This window comes from Heterocephalus glaber, unplaced genomic scaffold (assembly GCF_053883595.1).
Source record: "Heterocephalus glaber isolate CG9 unplaced genomic scaffold, H.glaber_assembly_v1.0 deba00001472, whole genome shotgun sequence".
NCBI classification, from domain to species: domain Eukaryota; kingdom Metazoa; phylum Chordata; class Mammalia; order Rodentia; family Bathyergidae; genus Heterocephalus; species Heterocephalus glaber.
This window is the reverse complement of record NW_028258315.1, coordinates 58,026,494-58,040,691: the sequence shown is the minus strand read 5'-3', so window position 1 is coordinate 58,040,691 and position 14,198 is coordinate 58,026,494. Positions and strand designations below refer to the sequence as shown.

The 14,198-nt window shown below is 36.1% G+C and overlaps 1 long non-coding RNA gene across 1 annotated transcript in view; it reads left to right on the top strand.

The window, feature by feature from the left end:
* Nucleotides 1–13,238, top strand: part of LOC110351070 (uncharacterized) — a 115,913-nt gene extending 102,675 nt beyond the window's left edge. The window contains exon 3 of the long non-coding RNA XR_002398085.2: nucleotides 13,137–13,238. This is a non-coding gene — a long non-coding RNA (uncharacterized LOC110351070). The remainder of the gene's footprint in view (nucleotides 1–13,136) is intronic.
* Nucleotides 13,239–14,198: the final 960 nt, after the last annotated feature.

Genomic DNA, 14,198 nt, shown 5'->3' with positions numbered 1-14,198 from the left:
TGCCATGACTGCCCAATTCACAGCAGCTGAACTTTGGGGGTGAGGCCTGTGTCCATTAGCTCAAACCCCTCAGAGGGTCTCTTTCTAGCTTGATCATGGCTTCCTGACTACCACTGTCTACTTCAGCTGTCTCTCACCCAGTCGCTGTGGGAACATAACACTGGGAGCTCCAAAGTAAAGCTGTTCCATGGCTGCTATTAGTCCTGGGTTCAAACAACCAAACTTTCCCTGGAATGGAGTGGTCCAAGGATATGCTGTTGCTTAGATTGGAGTCACTCAACAGCTGTTGCCTGTTGAGCGATTCACCTGGGAGCAGAATCCTGCACTCTTTCTGTAAATCACAGTACCTGCTGGTCCATTCCACCCCTGCATTTCTTCATGAAACCCTCTGGAACTCCCAGCTTTCACTTTGTCTGCAGATTTCATGTCTCTTTCCCACAAGCCTCAAGCCCAGGAGCGAGGGAACCAGAGAGAAAGTGTAAATTGTCCCTTCCCTTCTCTGCATTGTTTCTGTCTCTTCAATTCCTCTGTTGGTTTTAATTTTCCTGTCACATTCTTCCTGGTTCTCCAGGGCCTACCTCTCTCCTTTTGTTCTTCCCCAAATTGTTGTTTTCCAGAGTATGGATTCTTAATCTTGAAGAGGCTGAGTTGTTGCTTATAACTCCACCATTTTTCCAGAAGTAGAAAATTTGATTTTCATGTAGAAAAATCTTTATGGTTTGTACTTTTTGGCCTTATTTAAGAAAATGTTCAGGGCTGGTGATTTAGCTCAGTGGTTCTGTCACCTCTCTCACAAGCACAAGGTCCCGAGCTCGATCCCTGATACCAAAAAAAAAAGTTCTATTCTTCTTAGCTTCTCATAATCACTATTCTACCTCACCTTCTCAAATTAATTTTTAGATTCCACATATGAGATCATGTGGTGTTTGTCTTTCTGTGCCTGGCTTATTTGACTTAATATCCCTCAGGTTCAGTTAATCCGTGTTGTGAGGAAATGAGGGAAGGTTGGTCAATAGGTACAAAGTTACAGTTAGATGGGAGGAGTAAGTTCTGGTACTCAGAACAACTCAGTGACAACTGCAACACGTAATTCAGTATATACTTCAAACACCTAGAAAAGAAAGTTTTCAATGTTTCCAGAACAAAGAAGCAATGAATATTCAGTTGATGGACATACTAAGTATCCTGATTTGGTTATTATGCCATGTATACATCTGTTGAAACATGTATGTACATACATACATTTTAGGTATTATATACATGTTTCTATTCATACCTAATAAATATGTACACTTATTTTGTCAATGAAATAAAACTTCTCTGGCTTAATATAAAATATTCTCTTGTAAATTATTTGCATTTGGCATTTCTAATGTAATCTATCTGGAAATGATGTGAAGTAGGGATCTAATTGTATTATTTCTCATCTGAAGAGCAAATGTCCCTGACATCATATATTGAATGAGTCTTTCTTTCTCACTCATACATTTAGTCTCCCTCTGTCATATTCCATGTTCTTCTTTATATGGGTGATTATTCTAAATCTCTCTGCTTTGTGCCACTGACCCATTTGTCTATCCCTACAACTTTTCAGGACTTGATCTTTGCAGTTTTCTGTCTTGTATTTTTAAAACCTGTTTTCTATTGGTAATTTTGAAAACTTTGGTTTTCAGTGAAAGTAAGTGCCAAGAAGTTTGTTGCCATTTTCACTTTCTAAGTGCTTATAATCACTTCTTACCCCTGCTAAAGAATCAAATATCTATTGAAGCTAATTTTAATAAAGAACATACCTGTTTAACATTTATAGTGTGTATGTTATAAGTCTTTAAAATATTCCAGAGCTTATTGATTGTCTAGGAAAAGTAAAAAATATATATACAATTTTGAGGGTTATTAGAAATAAAATATCTTGAAATGATCATGTCACTGTTCTTGTTTTGGGCAAACTGAACCAATCTGTTTCACAGTATCATTGATAGTGTTGCATTCCTATTCCTTTCTGGATATAAAAGAATATATTATATTTGACAGACTTGAGTCCATGGAATGGACTTGAGTCCATTTGTTGCTATGGACTTTAAAAATCCATCAGGAAAGAAGTAAGAAATAGTGAATTAATTTGAAATCCTTTGTTGGTATGGATGAAGTGAGAAATGTATTTATAAAACCATTAATCATTCTTCAAAATACACATGAAAATGAATCAGAAGACAGATATAATACATAACTGTATTTTCATTTTGTTATCCCCTAAAAAAAAGTCTCAGCACTTTGGAAAGCCTTACTTACAGGCTGGTGAATTTCACTTGTTTTTTTCCATTTTTTTAATTTTGATAAATTTATCTTGTCACAGAGCCATCTGTACCACCATGAGAAATAGATTGTTACCTAATATGTTGGGTCTGCACCTAGTTTAAATGAGTACAAAAAGAAAATCCAATAAAGCATGGAATTATAAATTAGGTCAAACACAATTTATAACATAAAAAGCTCTCTGAAATCATAGCTCCTAGTTAGTTATTAAAGTTAGCTATATTCCAAACTTTCTACAAGAGCCATTCTTTGACTCTTTATTCTATAGTCCAAAGCTGTCAAGATAAAGAAAAGTTTTGAGATATATTTAATCAGTATTTGCCTGGAGTAAAAACAAAAATAGAACCTGGGATGGTTGTCTCCAAAAAGGAAATAAACCAATAAATAAAGAATAGTATTTCTCTTGTATTAACACATGAATAATTCTCTAGAATATTATTTCTCGTTCAGATTCCTGAGAATGAAGCTTGAATCCACCTTACTACATATCAATTCAATTATCTTTTAAAATCTTGTAATTCAAAATTCAGCATCTATTTTTAAAAAATCAAAGCAAAGTAGGAGAAGATAACTTGCTAAATATCATAGAATATTGAGTAGAAGCCAAGATTTTTTATCTTATTAAATGACATTCCAGTTGAAATAAAAAACACAACTGATGTTGTCATTGTTCTCACTATTATCCAACATCATTTTAGAAATTCTAGTTAATTCATTAAGATAAACATAGCAAACTGATAAAGATATTTGGAGGGAGAAAACATTCATCATTATTAGTAGATGACATGATTATATATTTCCCAAGTATGAAAACTATAACTACTAAAAGAATTCAGTGAACTGGTTACATGCAATATAAAAACCACAAAAGAAGTTATACTTTTCCTTATATTGGTAATAACTAGTGGGAAATTGAATTGGAAAAAAGAACTTCACAGTAGACAAAACTATGGGAGACCTGAAAATAAACTTAAAAAGAAAGGTAGAAGACCCAGTTAAAAGAAAAGCATAAAATTTGAGAATTATTAAAGAAGAATTGAAGAAATGGAAATATATTCTCTGAAATCACAGTACTATATATCTGCCAACCCTTTTCACATTAATGTGTGAATTTATTATAAATATTCAAATCACTGGCTGGATGAATGTATCAAAACTTGATATAAGGTGGATTTCACAAAATTGAAAGCTTATATATTTCCCATGACATAACTATGGTCTATGACTATGTTCTTTTATGTTGCCCTGTCAGAGATTTTGGTAAACGCCACAATATAATGAAAAAATTTAAGTCTGCATGAAAGTTTTAGTGACAGTTGCTTTTAATTATGAGGCAAACACTCATTGCTAAATCTAGCTTTATCTGAGAATAGGAATCTTTAATTTCTTCAAGTGATTATAATAGTAAATGCTTTAAATAACTGGGTATAGATTAGTTTTTCTTTCATAAGAGAATAGTATATTGATAAAATCTTGAATTAATCTATAGTTTTTCCTTATATTTGATTTTGTATTTCTAACTTTTCAGTTTCCAAATCTGGAATTTTGTCTCATAATTTCACAATTTCATAATTTTGCCAAATTTCTTCATATCTTTCATAGAACCCAGAATAGTGTGCTCAGTGAATATTTAATACATGCCTTGAACTAAATGAATCTACTGTAAGTATATGGTGTAAAGGGAAAGTGTCGCTTTTTATTTTCCATTTGGCTATTTTACAAAAATCTCTTATTATTGTTCAATCATGGATTTAAATTTTTTTATTTTTCTTTTCAGATTATTTTCTTTATTATTTCATGTGTGTAGTACATAATGATTACATTCCTTCTGGGGAGTTGGGACATGTACATAACACATCTCACTTTCTTTTTCATCCCATCTTTTGATCCCTTTTCCCTTTAAGAAAGATCTATCTCCCTACTTCCTATTATCTATCTTTTATTTTGATCTTTATTTATACTTTGGGTTTTTAAATAGCAGATATCTAAAATACTAAGTGCACTATCCTTCCCCCTATGATCACTTGACTTGGCCAGGGTGAATCTTCATAAAATTTGGTTCAGATGTCAAAACTGATGCTACGCATGCAGCAAAAGAGTAGAAAGAGGCTTCTGAGCAGGACAGGCTCCCAGTCTTTTCTGAACATGACTTCAGAGAGCAGGAAAGAGACACTGGCGTGGGGACTTTGGAGGGTTACGTATTGAGAATGGGTGAGGATTCTGTCACAAGGGCCAGGTTTTGGGTAGCTTGAAATTCCACTGATGTTTAAGGCACACTTTACTTTCTTCTCAGCTGGCCAAGATGCAACCAGGTTTCTTAGCAGTCTGTTGTACCTGGTCTTCCTTCTTAATGTGCCCAAATGAGGTCCAAAAGAAGAGAAAGGTAGTGCTTCATAGCTGTCAGTAATCAAACAAAAATGAAGATGGAATTAGGCTCTTTATTACAAATGTAGTTTTATATAGTTTGGAAAAGTAGAGTTTTACTTGTATAAACAGGTATTCTTTGTGATATATACTGAAAAACATTCAAAACTGTTGCCTTTTTTTGTTTTATGGAAAACACTAGTTAGCTTAGTAAAGAAAATCTATGATTTCTAGGCAGATTCACCAGTTAGACATTAGCTAACTTTTCAACTTTGGAAAACATTCAACAGATCTGAACATCCGTTTTCTTGTTATGAGGTTGTGCGGATTTAACTAACTGATATATATATATATATATATACATACATACATACATATATACATATATATATATATACATACATACATATATACACACACACACATACACACACATACGACACACAGTATGGCACATGGTAAGTGCTTATATAAATGGCATTTATCTTTATTACCACTGATACTATTATTATTCAGAGAAAGTATAGAAAGTGGGATAGTTATTAAGAGAACAAGATCTGAATAAGTAAAAGATTTAATACCTTAAACATATCAGTGCTTCCCAAGTATATCATATATGATATATATTGCATTTCCAATTAGAATCCCAGTAAATTTGGGGAAGGATAAACAAAATTCTTTCAGGGATTTTGTTTTAAATTTATAGGAAAATTGCCAAGAAAATTTTGGAAAATGATTAATAGGAAGTTGCCTATACATTATAAGCCTTAATATGTAGTTAGTATAGTTGAAATAATATTAATCTGCCACAGTAACTAAAACATAGTGGAATAGACTAGCTGGAGTTTTGAGCCCAGATTTACATAAAATTTGTTTCCTTTGTGATCCTATGTATCTTGTCTTATACATTATAAAGATTATTATGAGGAACGTTCTGTGGACTTTATCAGGTTGTGAGAAGGATATTTGGCACAATAAAATAAAATTAAAATATTTAAGAGCTCTCCAGAAATACCAAGTAGAAATTGAAGAAGGAATTAGTCATCTATTGCTGCACAGCAAATTCCTTAAACTTTTATGTCCTAAAACATCGTATTCATTATATCAGTTTCTATAGGCTGGCAATGTAGGCATGGCTTAGCTAGACCCTTTGCATCAAGGACACTCACAAAGCTTGTGTCTTATCTCCAGGGTCCTCTGGAGAGGGTCCACTTCCAGGCTTTCTCTAGGGGTTGGTGGCAGGACTCGGTTCCTCTGCACTTTTGGCTTAAGCTCAGGCTTACTTCTTTACTGGCCAGTGGTCTGAGGCCACTTTTAGTTCATCACTTTTAGTTCATAGGGTATCTTGCTCTTCAGAGTATGCCAATGGAAAGAGAACCACTGAGAGTAACTGCCATATTCTTTTCATAATAAACAAGTCACTTAGCCCAGCTCACACTCAGGGTGGAGATTACAAAAGATGTGATGATAAAAAGGCAGGCATTATTGAGAGCTATTTTAGAAGGTACTTACTACAGTGAACTTGTTAGGAAGGATTATTCAATAATAGGTTTGAGACACTTGGCTACAAAATTGGAATAATAGTAAGCTATAGTCCCTGTCTTACACCACCTACAAAAACAACCTCTACAAGAAAAAAAACAAAACAAAACTAAATCTAATGAGTAAAATTTTTAAGCATTGGAAGAAAATATAGAAAAGAACAGTAAATGTAGAACTACAGGTTTGAGGGGGCCTTTCTAAGAAAACAGGAAAGCCAGAATTAATTATGTAAGTGATGGACTTGATTAAAGACTGTGGGACACTTCTACATAATGAAGTCCAAATATAAATGTTACATTGAGAAAAAATATAACCTTGAAACATATGAGATTAGTATGCTTTATATAGGATATATGTACATATATATATACATTTACCTGTCTTATAAAGGATGTATATCCCCTTCCACAAGTGGAAATAGAGTTTGCCCAGGTTTCACCTTAATAGGTGATGCCAGTCTCTTTCCAAAGTTGTTGTAACAATTGCTGACCCACTAGCATTTTGATAGTTTTGCTTGTTCCATATCCTTACCAACATTTAATATTGTCAGATTTTCCAATTTTTGCTAATCTCTAGTATGAAATAATTCTTATTTTGATTTCAATTTGCATTTCCCAATAACATCTAAGGTTGAACAAATTTTCACATATTGACAAGCCACTTATACTTATTACAGAATTCATATTTATTTATTGTGCTGATTTATCTGGTTTTTTGCTTATTCTTTTTATTATAGAAGTTTTTTGTATAGTAATTTTGTTACTCATATCTATTGTTAGTATTTTCCCCTATTAATTGGTTTTTTATTTTAGGAATATATATAAACTAAATTTTTGTTCTAGCCAAATACTATCCACAAAAATGTTTTCCAAGTAGGAATTTTTTTTTATCATTTAAACTTGTGATGCTATAGAGATGTCTGGGAGAAAATGATGTTCCAGGGTGAGATTAGGAAGTACAAAAATCTGGAGGCAACTTAAAAAAGTTACTTTAAAAATTTATAAACTGTTTTGCTGTGTAATACATGATAATTTCTTTTTTGCACAGAATACCTAGAATAATCTTAGACTAGGTTTGGTTTTTTCTAGCATTTTTCTGCTCAATAAGCACCTTTTAAAAATCAATAGATTACTTATAAAGAAACCACTATGAGTATAGTTGTTATCACAGTTTAGGGTTAACCTACCACTTTAGTTTAATAAAAATTACTAAATTCTACTGGGTGATTGAAATTTATCATTTTTATTTTTAACAAAAATGCATCAAGCCTTACACTTTATCAGAGATTGTTGCAGGTGATTCAGATAAAATGGCAAATGAAACAGTCTTCACTTTCATGGAGTGTACATTTTTATGAAGGAGATAAACATTAGACAAATATCCAAATAGGTATATAATAGTAGAAATGGCTGTATAAGTAATACATAATATTCATCTAAGTGTGAAACCTGACAGTGATAATATACTATGAGTAGCAGTGTTAGGAATAGTCTCTGGAGGAAAGTTGAAAGATCTGTTGACTGGGGAGTCAGAGGCATGAGAGTGACACCATGTGCTTATTGGGGAAGAAATTTCCTAGGCTGAGAGTCCAGCAAGAACAAAAGTCTTGGGGCAAGAGCATGACTGACACATTCAAAGAACAGCAAGGTCAGAAAAGAATGGTAGGAAACAGGTGAAGAGGACACGGGGACAAGTCACACAGTCCCTACTATTCTGTACCTTGTCACTTAGTTTGGCTTTATTTTAAATATGACAAGGAATTGATGGAGAATTTTGAAGAATGTTGAGATCCGATTTACATTTTAAAAGTATCATCCTGGATACTGTGTAGAGAGATAGGCGATAGGTGGCAACATTTAGAATAGAATACAGGGGCAAGTACAGGGCGACTGGCATCATGTGGGGAGAAGATGGCAGTCTCGTGGACTAGAGTGCTGAGGAGGATAATGTGACTAATGGATCAGCCCTGAGGTAGAGCTAGTGGACTTGGCTACTCTGTGTGATGAAAGCTATGGAAGAAACAGAGGACCAAGGGTGACCCTGAAGTTTTTTAACTGAAACTGCTAAATGTTGAAACTACTGAAGAAATAGAAAACTCTTAAGAAGAAATATTTTTGGAAGTGGGCATGGTAATCAGGAGTTATATAGGGTGTATTTACTTTGAAGTGCCCCTCAGCAGGTAAATGAAGATGTGAGTGTGAAATTTTAGAGGAAAGGGAGAGGATAGAGATAGAATTTGGGATCCATCGACACATAAGTGGAATTTAAAGCCATGAGATCCAATGACACTGTCAAGGGAAGTGAGTGTGAATTGAGACAAGGGTTTACTAATCTCTGGGATAGTCTCCCATTTAGAAATGGATAAGAAAAGGAGAATCTGACAGGGGTGAATGGGAAGAGCAGCCATTGTGTTAGAGCAAACTAGAATGGCAAGTATCTCAAAAGCCGAGGCAAAAAAATATTTCAAGGAAGAAAAAAATAACTATATCAAAGTAACATGCTGCTGGGAGGTTTAGGAAAGTGAGGACTGGAAATTGGTTCTTGAATTCAGCCCTTTAGGCGACTGTGTAGAACTACTGATGGCTGTGATGCACATAAAACCTGACTGCAGCGGGCTAAGGAAGGTGTGTGTGGTTAATGCATTGTAATGTACTCCAATGTGGCTAGAGATGCAGTTTGATTGGTAGGTTTGGTATTGAGAGAATGAGAAACTTCTCTTCTGATAGTCCTTGGCCAAACCAATCATGGATGCCGCACCAGAATGAATAAGAAGTCCTAACTCAGTCACTGTTCTGCTTTCATTCCCAAACTTGGGATATGTCATGCTCTGGGAGTATGTCCGGCCCCAACACTTAAAGGGGAAACATCTGTGTATCTGTCTTTTGGACCCCAGCATCACATGCTTCTTGTACATGTGATGTCACTGGTGGGGGCTGCTATCCTACTGACAGCAAGCCTCTGGTACTCTCACAACTTGCTCCTTACAGAGTCTCACTGGCCACAGGCTCAACATCAGTGACCCACCTTAGTCCCCTCCCCCGAGGCCGATAGGCTTAGCATCCAGTTGCAGTGTGTGTCATTGGGACATTACCTGAAATCCTTCCAAACTTGGAGTGGTGTCTTGTGAGTAGGATACGTATGCCTGTCCTTTCTGAAATAACGCGCATCCCCACCACTTCTCTCATCTCCTGACCCAAGCTTCAAGGGTCAGGAAAATCTCTGGTGCACCATGACTTTTGTCTTCTTTGCCAGTGAAATAATAATTGTTATTTTCCTGATCCCAAACCTCCTAAAGTCTTAGTGATATTAATTTTAACTCTGCTTTTCTATTCCTCATTTATCTTTAAAAATTGTCATCTGAGACACAGATTAATAAATGTAGGAGGGTGGTCTGGATGCTGGAAGAAGGAGCAGAGCCAACTTTGACATCCAGTTTTGCACTGTCCAAGATCTAAGGCTGCTTCTCCGGGGGAAAGAGTGCTATGTTTTTAAGAGCTGGCAATGTGTCCATTTACAATTTACATAAAAACAGATGGAAAGAAAGTAGGCCAAGGATGTTCCGTTCCTGTTAGGGTACTAAATCTTTAATATCTGTGCCTCATTGACCCAAATAGATGGAGAGTATGTGCTTCCACTTTCTTTCACCCTTCACGCTGCTGTCCATGCCTTCATTCCACACATCTGTGTGCAGCCTGGTGCCGGGTCCTGGGGAGTCCACTGTTTCAGGATCTCCTAGCTTTAAAAGGTCTTTCACCAAATTAGTGATATCATCAGAACTAGGATCTGAGACTAAGCCATGGGCCTTATCTTGCCTGAACATCTCTCTAGAAATACACTAGTTGGTAGCTTCTGCCTAATTGTACCTAATAGTTATCCCTCTGGCACAAAGACAGGAGTTTTTAAAACAGCCTTAGACCTAAAAAAAAAATGGAGAGTAATGAATTCTGTGCAATAGGGATACAGAGATAGTCAAACAAGAAAAAAATATTGATAACACAAAGAAATTATAAACTTCTAATTTAGGAGTTGAAATCCCAAAATGCGATATCTGATGATAAGGATCAGCAGTGTCTTTCATTTGGAGGCTAAGCCTGTTAAATTTGCCCTTGTGTTCTCAAGTCATCCTTGGTTTGTTCCTAAACACTGACTTTAACACATAAAAAACATATACTATAGTTAATAATATACTTAATATACTTAATAAACATATACTATAGTTAAAAGATTGGATTTTTAATAACTCTGGGCCTATTCAGGCTTTATTACTGTATATTCATACTCATAATTGGAAAAATAATAAAAATATATACCTATTTCTTATTTTCAGATAAGAGCTAATTAGTTATGGAATGAGTAGATAATTATAAACATGAATATAAATCCCTTTGATGCATGTAAATTAAAAATCTTGAAAAATTTAGATGGAACATTTCTTCTCCTCCTGTTTTATCATCTTTCATATTCTATTCTATTTCCCCTCGTGGAACTGCTGCTCAGAAACTTTTCCCTTCTGCAAACCCTATTTCTCAAATTCAGGTTATCTGGCTCTAATCTTTTTTCCTCCTAAGCTGTCTCCCCTTTGTTTTCCATTCATCCCTGCCCATTGCTCTTTCTCCCTCACCTCCCACTACCCCTCATATCCTGGCTCTTAGTTCAGAACTCAAGGCCAAAGCTTACAAAAGAGCTTTTGTCTTGACAGAAAAGGAGCAGATGCAGGAGGAGCAGGAAAAAGGAAAGACAGCTGAGTACCTTCACAAATAAATATGGTGGCTCTGTCATACTGTTATGGTTTGGATCTAGATGTCATGTGGTCACAGGCGAGGCTTTTTCAGAGATGGCTGAATCTAGAGTATGTGATGCTGGGATTAAGGGTGTGTGATTACTGAATCAGTACCCTGATTGGTTTGGTACTGGCCTACTCCCAGTAGCCGGGATATAATATAAGGGACAGAAAGAAGCTTGTCTTCTCTCTTGTTGCCTTTGCTACCTTCTTCGTGCTGTGAATGAACTGTTTCTCCTCTATGATGCCCCTCTGCCATGCCACCTGCCTTGGAGCCAGCCAACTATGGACTGAAACCTCTACAAACTGTGAGCTACATAAACTTTTCTCCTTTAACTTTGAGTGTTGGTTATTTTGTCTCAGCAATGAGAGAAAAGTAACTAAGACACATACAAGAAAAACTGTAATAAAAGATTCTAAGTGCTAAAGTTTGTCCACAGATGATAAGAAAGGAGAGGGACCCCTGTGCCTTGGGAAACAAGTAGATAGTACTAGTAACAGAATAAGCAATAAGAATTATCATTATGGCACCAATTATATATTGAGTGTTGCCTATATTCCAAGCACTGAATTGGGCACATTTTACATACTGTATTATTTCACTTACTTTTTGTAACAAATTTAGTGTGGATAGAGAAGAGCTTACTTTTATCTTCATTTAATAGAAGAAGAAGAAACTGAGGTTCTTAGTAGTTATGTAATTAGTTTCAGTGTCCATGATGAAGAAGTAGTAGAACTGGAATCTAAATCCAAGCTATCTGATTAATTTTATGTCTTTCTGCTAAGCAGCATTATTCCTGGAGAGGCACATTAGAACAGAGCTGATGTAGCTGAAAGTCAACATTATCAATCATGGCTGCTCAACATTCTTTTATGCCTTCTTTTGGTTGTTCCCTTGGGCCATTTCTTATACTCCATATCATAGGTCTGGACAAAAGAGAAGCATGTGCTTATTCCTGGCCTATCATAGTAACTTGTGCACATGATGCAATGTAGACCAATCAGAGTCATTTTTGTCTGAGACTTTTTATTTCCAGGTCCAGGAAGTAAAGTATGTTCTTTGCCTTGGAATCAAGAGGCTGGGAAGATATACACCTGCATTTGCTTTATTCTTCTTGCTCTCCTTCGTACCCCACCCATTATGCAAGGTAGAATGGCCATGAAAGGACTGAAGGAGGCCAATCCACTGGGAAACAAAAACAGAAGCATAACTTCAGGAGAATGTAGAGATAAAGAATAGGCAATCATTTTAGTCCTTAGGGCCATATTAATCTCTGGACTTCAAATGTCCTGAGCCAGACAATCTCTGCCTTTTACATATGCTCATTGAATTTGAGTTTGTACCATTTATACCCGAGTCAGAACAACTGGCATCCTTAGTGAATGAGAAGGACTGTGAAGGGAAGTGCAGTTGAGGAACTGGAAGGAAGAGAAGAGGGGAAGAGCTAGGAGAGCTCACTGCCATTTCAGAGAACGAGATGCTCTGTATAACATCAGTGAAGGCTGGTGAGGTGCTAGAGCAGGAGGCAATGGAGGATGGGAATTATAAGTTGAGGCTTCAGGGAAAATGTGCTGTTAATACTGGGTGTGTGAAAATCCGGGATAAGGTCAAGTACCGTCTAGAGGAGCCATGAATCTTGTTGCAATTTAGCAGTGAACCCAGACCTTATTAATCATAAAATGCTTGCCCTGTCTGCCTGTCTCCCTGCCTGCCTATCTATCTATCAATCTATCTATCTATCTATCTATCTATCTATCTATCTATCTATCTATCTATCTACCTACCTACCTACCTACCTACCTACCTACCTATCCACCTATCCATACCTTTAGGCCAGGCACACATAGTTTCCAGCAATCCCTAACACTTCTTATTTTCTCACATGTTGCCTACTTCCCTCATTTATGATATCTTTTGCCCCAAAAGAACTCTAGATACCACCCCTACTCTCTATCTTTCCAGTTCTTATCATTGCACTTTGTTGAAATTGAAATGTTTCTTCTCCCAGTCCTTTATATTACAATGTATGGTGTTTCTTTGCTAGGAAAGTCCTGTCATCCTCATGCTGAACCTTCATAGTTGTCATGCTCATTTGGACCCAGATGCCTCATTTTTGTCCCTCTGTCTTTTATCCAGCCTTGAAGAAATCTTCCTGAGACCCCAGATCCATCATGCACCTTGTATGGTTCCTTCGCAATGTCTTTCCTCATCTACCTGCCTTCCACTGATGGACTGTGAGTTGCTTTTGGAAGCTCAATTTTCCTATACTTAATTTCTATTTAAGGAAATTGCCAACATCTTTAGACAGAGATTGTTTCTTATAATTTTCCATATTTTTCTGTAGTGTTGAGGACTCTATGGAATCCCCAGTAGACTTACTGGTTCATGACCATAAGTCAATCTACTGTCTGTCAATTGATCTCAAGTGTATGTATGAAACATGGGGGAAAAATCCATTTTCTTTCATGTTATAGTGATTTAACATAATGTTCAGCCATAATGGTAGAATCAAATTTTGCCAAAAATTCAAAGTTTCATTTTTTAACATAAGATAGTTATTATAGTGAGCACTAGTCATTTTGCACTTGGATCCAGGTCCTACAGTCAGATTAATGGAATGTTCTCAGCTTCTAAGGATGCAAAAAGCCTTAAAGTTTTAGTCAAAGTGGACATAACTTTGATCCTGCCTTCTGTACTCTGAAAGTAATCTTTATACTCCGCTGTTTAAAGGGGGAAAATGTTTTGATCTAGTGGATACATCTTCCAAGGATTTCTATCTATTCTTTTTTGGGAAAAGCTTTAGAATCTATATAATTTTCAATTTCAATTATCTTTGAAATGAGAAAGAGCCTTAAGTATAACATCTCCCAAATGAAAGTGGAGACTGGTTCTGGGAAAGAATCGCTGCCTAAGCCATGTGCTCTCACTTTTTCCCTATTCATCCATAGTCTACTGAGTCTTGAGGTCCATCTTAAAACATTCTCTAAAGAGTCTCTGCAGCCATGACACTATCTATAAAGTGAATTAATTACCATGACCACATCTGTCAACAGGTCCAGGGACACATGTTGATAAGTTAATTCACATCGTGTTAACAGTGGCCCTAATGGTTGCCTCCACTCAGTGGGTACATTTACACTCTAAATGGCAGCGTGCCTCCAGAGGAATTGTATGTTATAATTTCAGGCACCATTGTCC